Below are 16,004 nucleotides of genomic sequence, written 5' to 3'. Positions count from 1 at the left end.
AGGCTTAACAGATTGAATTGGGCGTACTGTTTGACTTAGGAAGTTACTATTTCCTGACTCATATAGTTACATTTCTTATCATTCAATGGTAAACGGAGCTGTGTGTTTCTAGCTTAGTGCATACCTAATACTCATTGAGATATTATGTTAAATTGCATTTTCTAATGTGAGTCCATGTATTATCCAATAAAACTTTTAATATGGCTATTCAAAGTACAAATAAAACATGTCAATATAGAGTAACTATATTGTTTCGTTAGCAATAACAATACCAGTTATTCCCTATAATAATCTACACACTTCTCTAAGAACGCGGGCTAGCACTTTGGGTAGCACTTTCAGAAACTTCTAACCCACTTAGGGAATTTTTTTAAGCATATAAAATTGACCACTTTATTTTTCGCAGAGTTTTCGTAAATCTATTTCGCAAGAATTATCAAATAGCTCTTTGACAAACCAAGAAGTACCGCAGTATACTAGTTAAACCTTATAATAAAATTTATCACTGCCATAAACATCCTTGTGTAATAATATGCGACTACAAACTTCCAACATTCCGTAAACTCTAAATCCACTTTATTATTTTTCTGCACTTCTTTATGCTTCTAACATGCATACTTTGTTCACATTTTTTAAAAAAGTGTGCATATCCAATGAAGACTCTTCAACCTTATTGCTATCTCTTGGACCTAAAAAAACATTAGAGAGTCTAGTAGATGATAATCTCTTTTGTCCAATTTCAACAACACAGACAACACGACATGTACCCCCATAAACTCGACGTTAGGCAATGGTAAACATCATGTTGTTGTTACTTTTATGTAACAGTTCACCTCCTAAGAAACTGTAAATTAATGGAAAAATAAATTGTGAATTGGGGATAGTTGAGCAAGAGAAAATTTTTTGTTTCCATCTTTTTAATGGTATGTCTATTCTTTGTATAGCGTCCATTACCAAAATCTAGGTGTTTTCTAAAACCATGCTATTCCAATATGTGGAGCCTAATAAATACAAAACAATAAGGGGCAAAGCAATACTATATGGAAATCTCTCACGGCTATATGGAAGAAACAAAAAAAACAAGACGAATTTTAACTTTCAGGGGACAATTGGGGATAAACTGCCAAGAATGTTATAATAAGAAGACACATTGATCAACAAAACACGCAAATCAGAAATTAACCGATACTCATACAGCAATAAACACTGTTTTAAAAGAATAGAAAACACTGGAAAACATTAGCTCGAGGAAGACAAGAAAATAGGCTCAGTAGAGTTTGGGAGCCTTTATCCAGTTTCCATGTATTGTATATTGAAAATAAAGATGCGATCATACATCCAAGTAGCGATTTCACATTCTAAAATTAAGAGAAGGTAGAGGACAGAATCTATTGACTACAAATAGATGAGATATTTAGCATTATATATGATGTCAAATTCTTTTCAAATTGCATGTTTGGGATTTTTTGTATGGCTGCCTCCAGGCTAAAACTCAAAAGAACAATATTGAAAGAACAGCGTGTAGCTCTCTTGCAGGCTATTTTGGGCGGATATTTATATCAAGGGTTATATATTGCACATTGGCATCTTAAAGACTCGTAAGCAAAATAGAGAAACCATTTGTAGTGAGTTTTTGTCATTACAGTGGGACTATATCGCCATTTATTAAGAATTTGTTGAGAGATAGAGGCAGCAGACTAAGGTACTACGAGGTGAACTGAATAAAAATCAAGTGATAGCTAGACAAAATATGCCGGCCTTTTTTCTAAATATATTGGTGTTCAGTAATTTATTATTTGAAAGCAAACAAAAGTTCATCACAAGTTATCCAAAATTAGGAATTTCCTTGTAGAGATTGCCTCTAGGAAGTGCAAATGTAGCCTAGAGCAGGCTCGATCACTTCAGCTACTTAATGAAAGGCTGGTAACTGCTCCTGTCTTAGCACTAACAATAATCGAAGAATGATACAACTTTAAAACCATCGCAATTGATATGTGGAACATTAAGGCAATTAAAACCAAGTATCAAGTTGTTGGCTGTACGGCAATACGGATCAAAAAGATTATTATATGCCAAATTTTGATCTTCATCAAGAAAAGAATTTCAAACGATCGTAAAGCTCTAAATAAATTAAGAAGCTTACCTCTTCTAAAAACTATTTCCTGATTTAGACTGATCACCATTTGTTCGCATATCTGGAAAATCAGAAACAGTTCCGAGAAGGTGTATTAGCCAGATGGCTATTTTTTATCGTCCAATACGGGTCGACATTCAGTGTATTAAAAGGCACCCTGACAAGACACTAGATACCTTATTTCGATGCCTGATGATTTTGAAGCTGAATGAAATTGCCCTCTTGAAGAAAACATGACAGTCATTCAAGGGCATGGAAACAGATGTTTCAACTGAGGTATGTGAATGACAAAGCCTTTTGAATCCTGAAATACTTTGCGTGAAAAAGACGGTTCACCGAATAAATGAGAATTAAACTTAAAGTTTCTATCTCCCTGAGAAAATTTTATTTTATCTGGTAATCGGATGTAACGAGTATTCTCGCATATTTGAACCTAGCAAAGATATTGGGGGAAAAGACACAATTTGTCAACGCCATTATGACATCACAAGACGTTATTTTAATACCTTTAAAATCTAAAAATCACTATCAAGAAGTTTCGTTTGAAATTGTATGATTGAGAACCAAAAAATATATAGATATATGTGCGCTGTGTGCATAGATCCAAACCAACCAATATTGCCATACTTGGGGTTTTTTGGATGATTGTTTCAGATAGAGGGGTAACATCTACCAGTACATTCTACAAAATTTTCAACAAAAAAGGGATCATCAGTCCTGCTATATACTACCATTCATTCAGAAATGAAAGACCAGCCGAAAATGATAAGAGCTACAACGCTCTATTTTACTTGAGAAAACTATTTTATCAAGAACACGCTAGATTGGAATATCATCGGTTTGCAAAAGAATTCAGTCATTATTTAACTTATTTTGAAGGTATTGGCGCATTCCTGTTTAATATAGATTTCTTCAGTATCCAGAACAGCACCAATTTTGTCGTTGACTATTATATATTATATCATTAAAATCAACGATAAGAACAAAAAAGGAGCCAGATATTTGACAAAAATCCACCGCTAGACACAAGGTTAACTAAAAGGCACAAACGGGATATAAGAAGACGGGTGTACCGGCACAACTAGGACGTGCGTTATCAAGTGATAGCCAACATTTTTGTATAAATAATACGTTAGTTTACCTTTCTCTGCTAACTTATAACAATCTACTCCTGTGGTACCTCGGGCCATGCATGTCAGTGATAGAACTTGACTCATTCCCATTTGAGGTTGGTTTACATACATACAAAAAAAAGTATTATGCTACACAATCAATGGTTAAAAAAGTGCAATAGTAACAACGATTGGTATCAAACAATGTTAAAATTACGCGCAACCATTGGAATTGCTGAATTTGGGTAATAGTCTCAGACGTTGCAAGATTATGGAAAAGGCACACCTCTGCCCTGTTCCCTCACTCTAGCGTATACGCAATTTAATTAATTTCCAACTTCGTTACAATCATCATTGATGGCATAAACCAAGTGATTTAAGCCTGAAAGAACCAAAGAATATTCTTTTCCAAGGTGTGATAATGCTACAGATTGTTTCCTTCTTGTCCAGATAGATGGGTCACTTTCTTTTCCTTCGACGATACAACTGTTGAAAAAATTAAAATACGCTCGTGTAGCTTGCCAGCAATAACTTTTAGAATTTTTGACAGCCACATTTGCTCTCCTACTGCAGTCAAATATATCTTTGGAAAACCAAATATTACTACCTAAATCACCAGCGATCTATCATATCATTACTTTTTTCTTTATGTGAGAATCCCGAATTGGCGTTTATTGTATTTCAATATTTTTAAGGTCTGATTACTTTTTTAGGGGATCAGTAAGGAACCTCTTTTGGACTATTCAAGTTAAAACACAACATTTACTTGCATCTTTCCTTTAGTTTCGATTTTCAACTACTTCGGGCGTCTTAAATAGTTCGCAGTTTCGAAGTTGTTTTACTCTTATAGGTAATGAGAACATACACATTAACTCATTGTGTTAAAAATAACCCCCTGGCAAGTAGGGTAAGTGAAAGTAGACCCAAATAATTTTTCTTTCTCTAGATAAGTGCTGCTCGTCCAAAACTTAAAAGGAAAATATAATAAACGCGAAACTTTTGACAAGCTCATGCAATTAGTGGAAAATGAGAGCTATCCATGAGAATAACCTTCAAATGATGCTCAGTGAGGAATAGCAAAGGCCCTTTAAGGAAAAAAAACCCTTTTGAATCCAGACATCTCTGTAACATATGAAATACAAAGATCCGGGTTGACATTTACATTTACTTCAAGATCACAGAAACAGTTTGTTTTTAAGTTACGTTTAACTTCTTTTCAATGATCAAAATAGAATATAAAAAAAGCTCTTAAGGCTGTCAAGCTAGATTAAGAGTATTGGAGCGGTATAAGAGGCCATTATAGCAATAGCACAAAGTAGTTTTAATGTACAGATTAAAGTAACAGCCAAAAAAAGATCCCTTTAGCTCAATGAGAATACATCTTGTATAATCATTTTTTGAAAACTTCATTAGAATTTCAAATCATGGGATATTTTAAGAGCTCGCCAAAAAGAATTTACTGACATGTATCAGTTCTACCTTGGATAGCTATTAAAAGTTTTATTGGATAATACATGAACTCACATTAGAAAATGCAATTTAACATAATATCTCAATGAGTATTAGGTATGCACTAAGCTAGAAACACACAGCTCCGTTTACCATTGAATGATAAGAAATGTAACTATATGAGTCAGGAAATAGTAACTTCCTAAGTCAAACAGTACGCCCAGTTCAATGTGTTAAGCCTCATTGGGCCTAACCTGGGTTTATACCGCCTATTGGTGAACGCTTTAATTGTCTACGTCAACAAAACTGATATAGGTAGTTTCACGTTGCAGAACCCTCTGGGGAGGAAAGCCTGCATTTTCCAGCCCATATTTTTTATGCCCACTTTTCCTGTCTGTATTCCTTAAGATCTTTCCTGTCTCCTATTGTTAATCGTTGAAGATGCATATGGGAAAAATCATGATGCTATAACTTAGCATATTTCAGGCAGGTATATTGAAGTTAATTTTATTACTACAAATAAAGATTTTCACATAAATAAGCTCGAAATATTCTCACCGACTTATGTCACTCGGCATTAGATGTGATATTTTGATTACTTTGAATGTGCACATGGATTTCTAAATGGCAAACTTGTTGATATATGTAATCAAAACATTGGCCAATCGGGCAACAAACACGCTTATCAGGCCCAATGAGGCTAATCGGACAGAATTCCGCGAAATAGCAGAATCAAGATCTTGCTATTTCCCAATCTTGATAGTTATTTTTACATTGCGTAGCTTAACGATACAAACCTACCTACGCGTACCTAACTTGTTACAGACTTAGTATATTCCTATAGGTATGAGTTTATTTCCTTTTGCTTAATTTGTTTTGATATGTAGTTTAATATTGAAACCTGTAAACAGCGGTTTATCAGAATAACACCCATAAATATTTAACCTCCTAATAAACTAGTCCTCAGTTTTTGTTTTTTCCTCACTTTCAAGGGGCTGTCGTGGCGTAATCAGGTCTGGAAACAATAGCTTCACTTAATACATAATATATGTTCTATAAAAAAGAAGCAAAAACAAATGCTCTCACTCAGAGTCGAACTGAGGATCGCTACATTACTAGTGTAGCGCCTTACCAACTTGGCCATAAGAGCTTTGTTGTGGCTGTAAAATCGCACAAGTAGACAATCGGCATAGTGGAAGTTAGTTCTAGTAAAAGTAGTAACAGATGTCTCTCTTCCTCCATCTGCTCCTTTTACTCCCGATTAGGAACTATATCAGCTATATCAATTCTATATAACAGGATATCGTCTGCCTTATATACTTCACGCCCGCAACCTGGAATAATTCCGGATGGGGGCCTGAACCAATGAAGCTGCAAAACATTAAACCAGATTAGAATAATAAATGTAGGTGGATCCTGGCAGTAACAATAATTTTTTTATGAGCTCAATTTGTATTTCTTTAAATCGAGAGTGGCTAACTTATTTCAATCAAAAAACAATATGTTTTGTGTTTTGGTAGGAGCAATATCTGTATTTTTTTTTCTTCAGCTGAGAGACAAATAGGAACGTTCTATATATTATAATCATGATTACTTTATTGATATCAAACCTGTTCGTGTTCTTGGATCAATTTGGCATTGTACATTAGGCTTTGACGTAGTGACAAATCTGCTTGATTGAATATTCGTTCAGGTACCTTTCTTGCTAGAGTTTGATCACAGTCTTTCCAGAAGACATCATAAGTCTTTTCTTTGCCTGGTTCTTCTGACCATCCACCGATACCACTCAGTTCGTTAATTCTTGCCAACATCTCACGCTCTGTTCTAGGCGGTTCCTGGTAAATATTGGGGTTTTCTTTATAGTATTCAATCCACTGTACATTTGATTCACGATCCTTCAAATTAATAACCGGTAAATCGACTTTATAAGCATTGCCGTTTATTTTCTCGACTAGTCTGTATGGCCCATATCATACTGGTTGAATTTTTGTGTACCTTATATTCACACCAAAGGCATCTTGATGCACTAACACTAAGTCACCAACTTTATATTCAAAGTATCTTCTTTTTCTATTATGGTGTTTTCCTTGTCGCCATTGTGCTTTACAATATTATCCAGTGTGCTGTAAAATCAATTTCACACGTCTCACAAATTCTTCTGCGTTAGGTGAATATTTGTTATCCTCCAAATCCCAGCTATTTACTTTTCTAATCATGTTCGGTTCATACTCGTAGGCGATTTCAAAAGGACTTGCTTTAATGGAATCTTGGTACGTTGAATTGTAACTAAGTTCACACATAGATAGATGCTCATTCCAGGATAATTGATCGTTTGAAGAATATTTCCGAAGTAACTGATTAACGATCTAGTTGACTCTTTCGGTTTGACCATCAGTTTCTGGATGATCAGTAGTTAAAATAATAGAGAACTACCATTGAGATAATGTAATGTTTGCCAGAACTTATTCATAAACCGAATATCTTTGTCACTAAACAAACGAGCACATGCTGCAGCATTAAGTCTTTTGTGCGTTGGTATAAAATGTGCCATTTTTGAAAAGCGATCAACAACAACCATGATCATATCGTAACCTGTTCCCGATCTAGGTAAGCCTGTAATGAAATCCATCGTAATGTCGGTCCAGCGACCTGTTGGGATTGGTAAAGGGGAAAACAACCCTTGTCTTCCTCTAGTGTTGGTGTTGTGCTGTTGACAGATACGACAGGTTTCTACCCATTTTCTAATTTGTGCCAACATAGATGACCAATAAAAACTATCTTTGAGATTCAAATAAGTTTTCCATGCACCAAAGTGACGAGCATCTTTGGAATCGTGTGCATTTTTGAATATTCTATACAGTAGTTTCTTGTAGTTTGGAATAACTACTCTAAAGAAATCTTGAGACTCTAATGTCTTATAATAAAGTACATCATCTTGATAACAGAAATGTTTGATATGATTTTTTATCTCAACTGGAACTTTTGTTTTCTCTCTCAAAGTTCTGAATATCAAGGCATAATTAGTATCTTTTTTATAACCCGTAATAATTTCTTTTTTTAAATCTTGATGGGCTTCGATAATACCTAGTGTCAAGGAATGTCTCTGTGTTTCATCCTCCTCTTTTTACGTCAATTCCAGCAACGCCAATTTGATTTTGGCTAGCGTTAAGTTGTTTTCGTGGTTATATGGGTATCTAGATAACGCATCAGCAGCGGAATTGTTTTTTCCCTGTAAGTAACGAATATCAAAATCAAACTGTGGTAAAAAGTCCATCCATCTAGCCACTTTAGTGGAGTCTATGAGATTTTGGTTTTTTAAGTAAATTAAACTCTTGTGATCCGTCATAACAATGAAATGTCTTCCCATGAGATAATATCTCCATGTTCTTAATGCTTCAACAATAGCCATAAATTCACGATCATATATTCCATAATTTAGTTGACTTCCAACTAGCTTCTTTGAACCGTAAGCAATTACACCTCGTCATTTACCTGTTTCGTCCAACTGTTCTAGAGTATAACCTAATGATACTCCACACGCATCGGTATGTAGAACAAATTTACAATTGCCTGATCAACTTGGGTGCACCAAGGTGGGACTTGATATCAAAGCGTTCTTTAGTTGATTGAAGGCTTCGTCTTGTTCACTTGTCCATTTACTTTGTTTTGTTATGAACTTATGAATTGGATTAGCAATTTTGGAATGCCCTTTAATAAACCTTCTATAGTACGAAGTTAAACCAATAAAACTTTGTGCTTCTTTGACAGTCTTTGGTGTTGGCCAACTCTTTACCTTTTTTATTTTCTCTAGAGCGGTTTGAATACAAATTGGTGTAACAACTGGTCCTAAAAACCTAAATTCTTGATAAAAGAATCTGCATTTCGACTTTTTCGTAATTAGTTTATGTTTTCTTAGTGTCGACAAAACTTCTTTCACGTGCTTACCGTGAGTTTCAACATCTTCGGAGTATATAAAAATGTCGTCTAAATACACTTGGACAAATCGATCTATTCTTTCAGGCAAGACATTATCCATCATCTGTTGAAAAGTCGCAGGTGCATTTGTTAGTCCAACCGGCATTATCATCCATTCGTAATGGTCAAAATCAGTAGAAAAAGCCGTTTTCTCCACATATTTATCCACAATCGAGTAGATAAAAGCGAGATAAGATTCATTTCTCTTAACCAACTTGTTAACACACCTTTCTTGATATTGAAAGTAGCTGATTGATAACTCTGAGTTGTGGTTTATACCAGTTGATTTAAGTTGTTGGACCTTGCTATTCAAGGGATGCCATTCAAAGTACTGATATAGCCAGATTGGTAGGCTATTTTATCTCTGTATCTCTCATGAAATAGCACCTAGGCTCCGTTGTAACAATTCTGTGTTTCTCATTCTTTGTTCAATTGTATTAAAATATCGAGCAATAGTAGGTTTCTCTTCAGCAACATCGAAAATAGTACGTATAGGTACCCTAAGTTCTTCCTGAGAGCTCTTTGTTGGTTGATCTGACTTTCTTTTACACACAAATTTGATGATTTCTGTTTCGTGACTTGTTTTTCTCAGTTTAGCTTTAGAATTAGGCCGTGGGTTCTTCAGTAAATCTTTATCAGTTAATTAGTGGGGGACCTCTCAGAACCTTTTTTTTTTCAGGGTGATAACAGCGCATATAACCTTCTTATCATATGATACCCTACAATATTCATAATATATTCTAATTTGTGATAACCATTCCATTGCCGCGGCTCTTCCTTTTAACGAAAGCAGTTTGCTAACATTCAGCAAAAGTTATTTTTTTACTTATAAACATGTCGAGCATGCCTTTTTCTCTTGGCTGTGTTTGTACACACTGCAGCCTTAGTTCATTTTATCATATATTTATGTCTTCCTGGTCGTTGTGTTCTTAATATATCCCTCTACAATCACCATATTAGTTTGGATGTTAGGAAGTTGAATTGTACTAACTTGTTATCTTTATCTAATAAGAAGTCGAACATTGCAGGTACTACGTACTTGTTGGTTAATCTTTAAATTTTTTTCTTTCTTTTAGTTCATTGTTTCTAGATCTAAATAGAAATCATTCCATTGCTGTTTGCATGGTCTTTTCAGTTTACTTACTTCCATCTATTATTCTTATTGACCCATTCCATCTTCTCCTATTAGAATGATTCTGCCAACTAGACTATGCAAAAAGTACATGTAGCCTAGTAGTGGTAAACACGTATGACTTTTCACTGGGACCAGTTCATTCTTTTGCTCTTCTTCGTTTCTTAGTTATAGCCTCCATGGTTGACCGCAGAATCATATAACTTCAAGCTATGAAGGTAACGCGGCGTTCTATATAATACATTTTTATATAACCCACTGATAGTTAAATACCTGCCTACAGCAGAACCATTTATGATATAAATTTTGGATCAGTGTTTAAAGATGCTTTGAATGATCTAAAACTTATTTCTGCCAATCTAAATGAAAAATCCGCCATATTATAGTTGAGTGACAGCCTAGTCCTTAAATCGCGTCTTTAAGTTTCTTCACATTTTTTGCCTTCACAAATATAAGCACATCATTTCACCGTATGTTTTTTGTTCAAAATACTGAGTCATGCTGCAGGGAATTCATCTACCATCCTAACAATCTAAGTTTGTTAACTCCAATATACTATTCCATTCGTTAATTTTATTTTATTTTTTCTAAAACATATTAGATGGTGCGTAAACGATGTTTATCTTAGTAAATGGCTAATCAAAAGTATCTTATTTGCATTGAATAGAAAAAAGTTTAGGAAATTATTTAAACTTCGTTCATAGACAAGCTATATATTCTTATTTATGTAGAGAAGTTATAAGCTAATTATTTTTATCAGCCATTATAAGTTCAAGCATATAACGATGTTCAAAGAAACTTAATAAGTGATAAAAAAATCAAAAGACCTACTAGTATACAGAGTTAATTCTACATTTGCTACCCTAATTTTAGACAGAAACTATCGATGTATCTCTGTATTTCTTCTGAATAATTGGGGTTTTAAGTCTACCAACTTCTGAACCTTGATCATAGATACAATAGGTGCACAACACAAACACGGTGTGGGGTATATTATGAGCAGCCAATTCACCATTTTGAAAAGCTAAAACTCTGTACCATAACGTTCAGTGGGATCCGTATTATCAAAACTATATTTAATAATCTTATGTGCTAACTAAAGCCTGGAAGCTATATATATATAATTTAGTTTTAATTCATAAAGTTTTTTCATTGGACTGCCGGAATGTCATGGGCCTTTAAAACATTCACTGCTTAACTGGTGTAGATTCTTTGTTACATTGTGCATTGTTACTCGTCTTTCGTGTGAATTTCCCATCTCTATTCTAACACCTGTATTTTTCTGTTTAGATTTTGGACGTTGAGTTACACTACTCGCTTATATTTGTTGTAGCTAATTTGAACTGAATCCTGGAAGTTTATTATCTTTTTGTGTTCTCACACCACTTGCCAAGAGACTTGAGCCTGAAAAAAAAGAATGAGTTGAAAAAAAATGTAAGTTTTACACAATTTTAATCATTTTTCTTAAGTATGAATATCAGCGGTCTTGTAGGATGTTTTCCATCAATAAGCTGAACTCACTTTATAGAGCACTGAATTTCATTTTTGTATAACATTTGGTTATTTCCTCTCAGTCTGGCACTCGCTTTTATTCATTTTCCTAATAAATAGCTAATTCTGTTTCGATCAGGACTTCTAACTGTAGTGTGTACGACATCTAATTCTAGAAAGGGTATTCTCACTTCCTAGTTAAGATGTGTATCATATTCTTTTATAAAACTAAAAGCACCTAGCCTATTGAGTTTATAATACTGAAAGTCTACTGAACTAGTCATCTTTGTACACTTCTTTAGACTTAGATCCAATCTTGTTGCTTTAGTTTATTTTCTATATAGTTATTTGAATTAATCACAAGTAGCTAACAAAAGGTCCATACTTACCGATTTGTGTATTAGGATTTTTCTTCTATTTCTTTGTAGGTGGTAGTGTTTCTAGGGGTAACCTTTCAAATTGGCCCTTCTGAGTCTATTCTAGTTTGAAAAAGAAAATTTCTCGCTAAATAACACATATTAATAATAGTCTTTGCTATGGAACTAATTATTTCTTGATCTAAACTATTTTTGTTCCTGAATAGAAGGACCTAGTTATTTTTTATATTAGGGCAGAAGAAATCAAAGAAAGAAGTTGAATAAAGAATAGGTATATTTGTACTAAAGTTTGCTAAAAGCGATTTAGGTGGAGCTTCTATTTATTTAAAAACCCCAATAATCTTAATAACAATAAAGGTCTTCCTGTAAACTTTTGAAAAATGTACCGGAGTATTTAAGTTAAGTCCAAACCACGAGAATAGGTCAAAAGCTGCTACTTAGTTTATGTTTCATTGCCTTTTCAGTATCTCGAGACTTCTCCGCTGTCAATAATAAACAGTTGTCTAGTTATTTTGTTTAGGTTGGATAAAAACCTACGGAAAGACAATAGGAGCTTAGGCTATCTATTGATAGATCAATTATTTGTTTTAAGAACTATAGAATTAAAAACAAGGCAGTAGTTGTAGATTTTAAAGATTATTTAGAGTAGATAGATAGTAAAGGCTGTACTGAATATAAATGTGGATTTGCGGAACCAACAAGTGGCCTGCATCAAGCTATTTAAGTTATTCTATTGGTATTTTACTAGAAAAGGAAGACTAATCATTTTTCCAATGACGGTTCATATAATCCAAGTTTTAAATGGTTTGCATCATCATAATAGGGGTATCTAAAAGGCATAAATCGACGAAAGTGATAAAAATTACTTATTAAACGACGTATTTACATCCACGTTTTTTTGCTGGAAGTACTGAATATGCCTACTGCTAGTTTGGGGAAGACAATAATACACAAAATAAAGACGATGATGAAGATTCCAGTTTTTTTTTAAAGATAAAAAAATAGATATATATGTATAATTGTATGAATAGTTTTAATAATAACTTATGTTGCTATTTTGATAGCAATTCATTTTACTATTGAAAATGTTACCCAGGCAAATAATATGTTTAGCACATCAGATTCTGTACTAATAATAATATAGAGTTATGTTATAACGTCAGGCAATACCTATGTGTATAGCGAAATAGTAAATGGCAGATTGTAAACCGTATGTTTTTACTACTCAGACTCATACGACATGTCTAGAAGCCCAAGCAATGAATTAGAGGACTGTTTGGTATCAACATCCAGTCACCTTGGGTGTAATAAAACTTATTTAAAGAGATAGTAGAAGATATAATCAAAGATCATGCACAAAATATAAATGTATAAGTGAAAGTAATGTATTGACACATTTTGCTTCGGGCACGTGCGCATTAACAGATTTTGTATAAGGTTGATAATTATAGTACCTGGTGAAGAAGTATTATACAGAAAGGTTGTGACCCAACTAGATGTTGAAGTGGACCTTCTAATTTCCTTAAATACAATAGAAGCAAAATAGATGCTTTACCTATTACAAACACGATGAGTATTTTCTCGTTTTGCTTTAGTCAAACAGAGCTAATTAGAAAATCCTTCGATATTTGATGCCTTGGCTGGAACCAACTCAAAAACATCTTCCTGGAATATATTTTTCTAGTAATATTAGGAAAATAAGAAACAGACACCCAAAATAAAAATTGTTTAGATATATAATTAAAGCACTAAACATCAAACTAAGGATATCCTTATCAGTCTCAATACAGCTAGTCCAGCATACGTACGCGTAAATCAGAACTAGAGCCGAGCTATGTTTTAGCTCATTTAGTTATGTTTTCTTCCCTTGTTCTTTGAAACGTCAGCCTACGTGTATCAATCTAGATTGATACAAACCTGATGTTCTTTTAAATAGCGAGTTAGTTCCTTTGACTTAGTTTGTTTTTATTTGTTATTTAGTATAAGATCTTTTGATAATAGTTCAATCAGTAATTGCAATAGGGATCTCTAAAGTAAATGTAACACCTGTCAACACCATATACCCATTGTATACATGTGCATTTATACACGTATTAAGCACCTGCAACATGCTCAGCTAGTTTACACTGGCTATCATTGAATTGGATATTTTGATATCGATATAATTATTGACCAGTCGTACAAGGTTTTTTGCCAAGCTTAAGTTCATTGAGACATTTGTAAGTTAGAAATAGCCACAACTCGGTACTCTTGGCCTTTTTCGATATGTGAGAGGGCTTTTCAAGGTGTGATCCAAAAAAAATAAAGACAAAACATAATAAAGTAATAAAAAAAAAAAAAAAAAAAAAAAAACTGCATAAAAAAAATAAAGACCTAAAACGTAATAAGCTCGTACAGAAATCTGCTATACGAAAAAGAGTAGCAACTGAGGGTGATTCCAGGTTGCGGGCGTGAAGTATATAAGGCAGACGATATCCTGTTATATAGAATTGATATAGCTGATATAGTTCCTAATCGGGAGTAAAAGGAGCAGATGGAGGAAGAGAGACATCTGTTACTACTTTTACTAGAACTAACTTCCACTATGCCGATTGTCTACTTGTGCGATTTTACAGCCACAACAAAGCTCTTATGGCCAAGTTGGTAAGGCGCTACACTAGTAATGTAGCGATCCTCAGTTCGACTCTGAGTGAGAGCATTTGTTTTTGCTTCTTTTTTATAGAACATATATTATGTATTAAGTGAAGCTATTGTTTCCAGACCTGATTACGCCACGACAGCCCCCTTGAAAGTGAGGAAAAAACAAAAACTGAGGACTAGTTTATTAGGAGGTTAAATATTTATGGGTGTTATTCTGATAAACCGCTGTTTACAGGTTTCAATATTAAACTACATATCAAAACAAATTAAGCAAAAGGAAATAAACTCATACCTATAGGAATATACTAAGTCTGTAACAAGTTAGGTACGCGTAGGTAGGTTTGTATCGTTAAGCTACGCAATGTAAAAATAACTATCAAGATTGGGAAATAGCAAGATCTTGATTCTGCTATTTCGCGGAATTCTGTCCGATTAGCCTCATTGGGCCTGATAAGCGTGTTTGTTGCCCGATTGGCCAATGTTTTGATTACATATATCAACAAGTTTGCCATTTAGAAATCCATGTGCACATTCAAAGTAATCAAAATATCACATCTAATGCCGAGTGACATAAGTCGGTGAGAATATTTCGAGCTTATTTATGTGAAAATCTTTATTTGTAGTAATAAAATTAACTTCAATATACCTGCCTGAAATATGCTAAGTTATAGCATCATGATTTTTCCCATATGCATCTTCAACGATTAACAATAGGAGACAGGAAAGATCTTAAGGAATACAGACAGGAAAAGTGGACATAAAAAATATGGGCTGGAAAATGCAGGCTTTCCTCCCCAGAGGGTTCTGCAACGTGAAACTACCTATATCAGTTTTGTTGACGTAGACAATTAAAGCGTTCACCAATAGGCGGTATAAACCCAGGTTAGGCCCAATGAGGCTTAACACATTGAATTGGGCGTACTGTTTGACTTAGGAAGTTACTATTCCCTGACTCATATAGTTACATTTCTTATCATTCAATGGTAAACGGAGCTGTGTGTTTCTAGCTTAGTGCATACCTAATACTCATTGAGATATTATGTTAAATTGCATTTTCTAATGTGAGTTCATGTATTATCCAATAAAACTTTTAATAGCTATCCAAGGTAGAACTGATACATGCCAGTAAATTCTTTTTGGCGAGCTCTTAAAATATCCCATGATTTGAAATTCTAATGAAGTTTTCAAAAAATGATTATACAAGATGTATTCTCATTGAGCTAAAGGGATCTTTTTTTGGCTGTTACTTTAATCTGTACATTAAAACTACTTTGTGCTATTGCTATAATGGCCTCTTATACCGCTCCAATACTCTTAATCTAGCTTGACAGCCTTAAGAGCTTTTTTTATATTCTATTTTGATCATTGAAAAGAAGTTAAACGTAACTTAAAAACAAACTGTTTCTGTGATCTTGAAGTAAATGTAAATGTCAACCCGGATCTTTGTATTTCATATGTTACAGAGATGTCTGGATTCAAAAGGGTTTTTTTTCCTTAAAGGGCCTTTGCTATTCCTCACTGAGCATCATTTGAAGGTTATTCTCATGGATAGCTCTCATTTTCCACTAATTGCATGAGCTTGTCAAAAGTTTCGCGTTTATTATATTTTCCTTTTAAGTTTTGGACGAGCAGCACTTATCTAGAGAAAGAAAAATCATTTGGGTCTACTTTCACTTACCCTACTTGCCAGGGGG

The 16,004-nt window shown here is 34.0% G+C and overlaps 2 non-coding genes across 2 annotated transcripts, besides 2 other annotated features; one reads left to right on the top strand and one right to left on the bottom strand.

Moving 5' to 3' along the window:
* Positions 1-6,036: part of an inverted repeat (IRR3) that runs on past the window's edge.
* On the bottom strand, positions 5,773-5,845 carry C5L36_0Ctrna7T. Its single transcript has one exon. It is a non-coding gene; the product is annotated as a tRNA-Thr (tRNA).
* An 8,068-nt stretch (positions 6,037-14,104) lies between the features above and the next one.
* Positions 14,105-16,004: part of an inverted repeat (IRL3) that runs on past the window's edge.
* C5L36_0Ctrna6T lies at positions 14,296-14,368 on the top strand. Its single transcript has one exon. It is a non-coding gene; the product is annotated as a tRNA-Thr (tRNA).

The sequence above is a fragment of the Pichia kudriavzevii genome, chromosome 3, assembly GCF_003054445.1.
Source record: "Pichia kudriavzevii chromosome 3, complete sequence".
Taxonomy (NCBI): Eukaryota; Fungi; Ascomycota; class Pichiomycetes; order Pichiales; family Pichiaceae; genus Pichia; species Pichia kudriavzevii.
The sequence above is the reverse complement of the archived record's forward strand: the minus strand, read 5'-3'. Positions and strand labels throughout refer to the sequence as shown.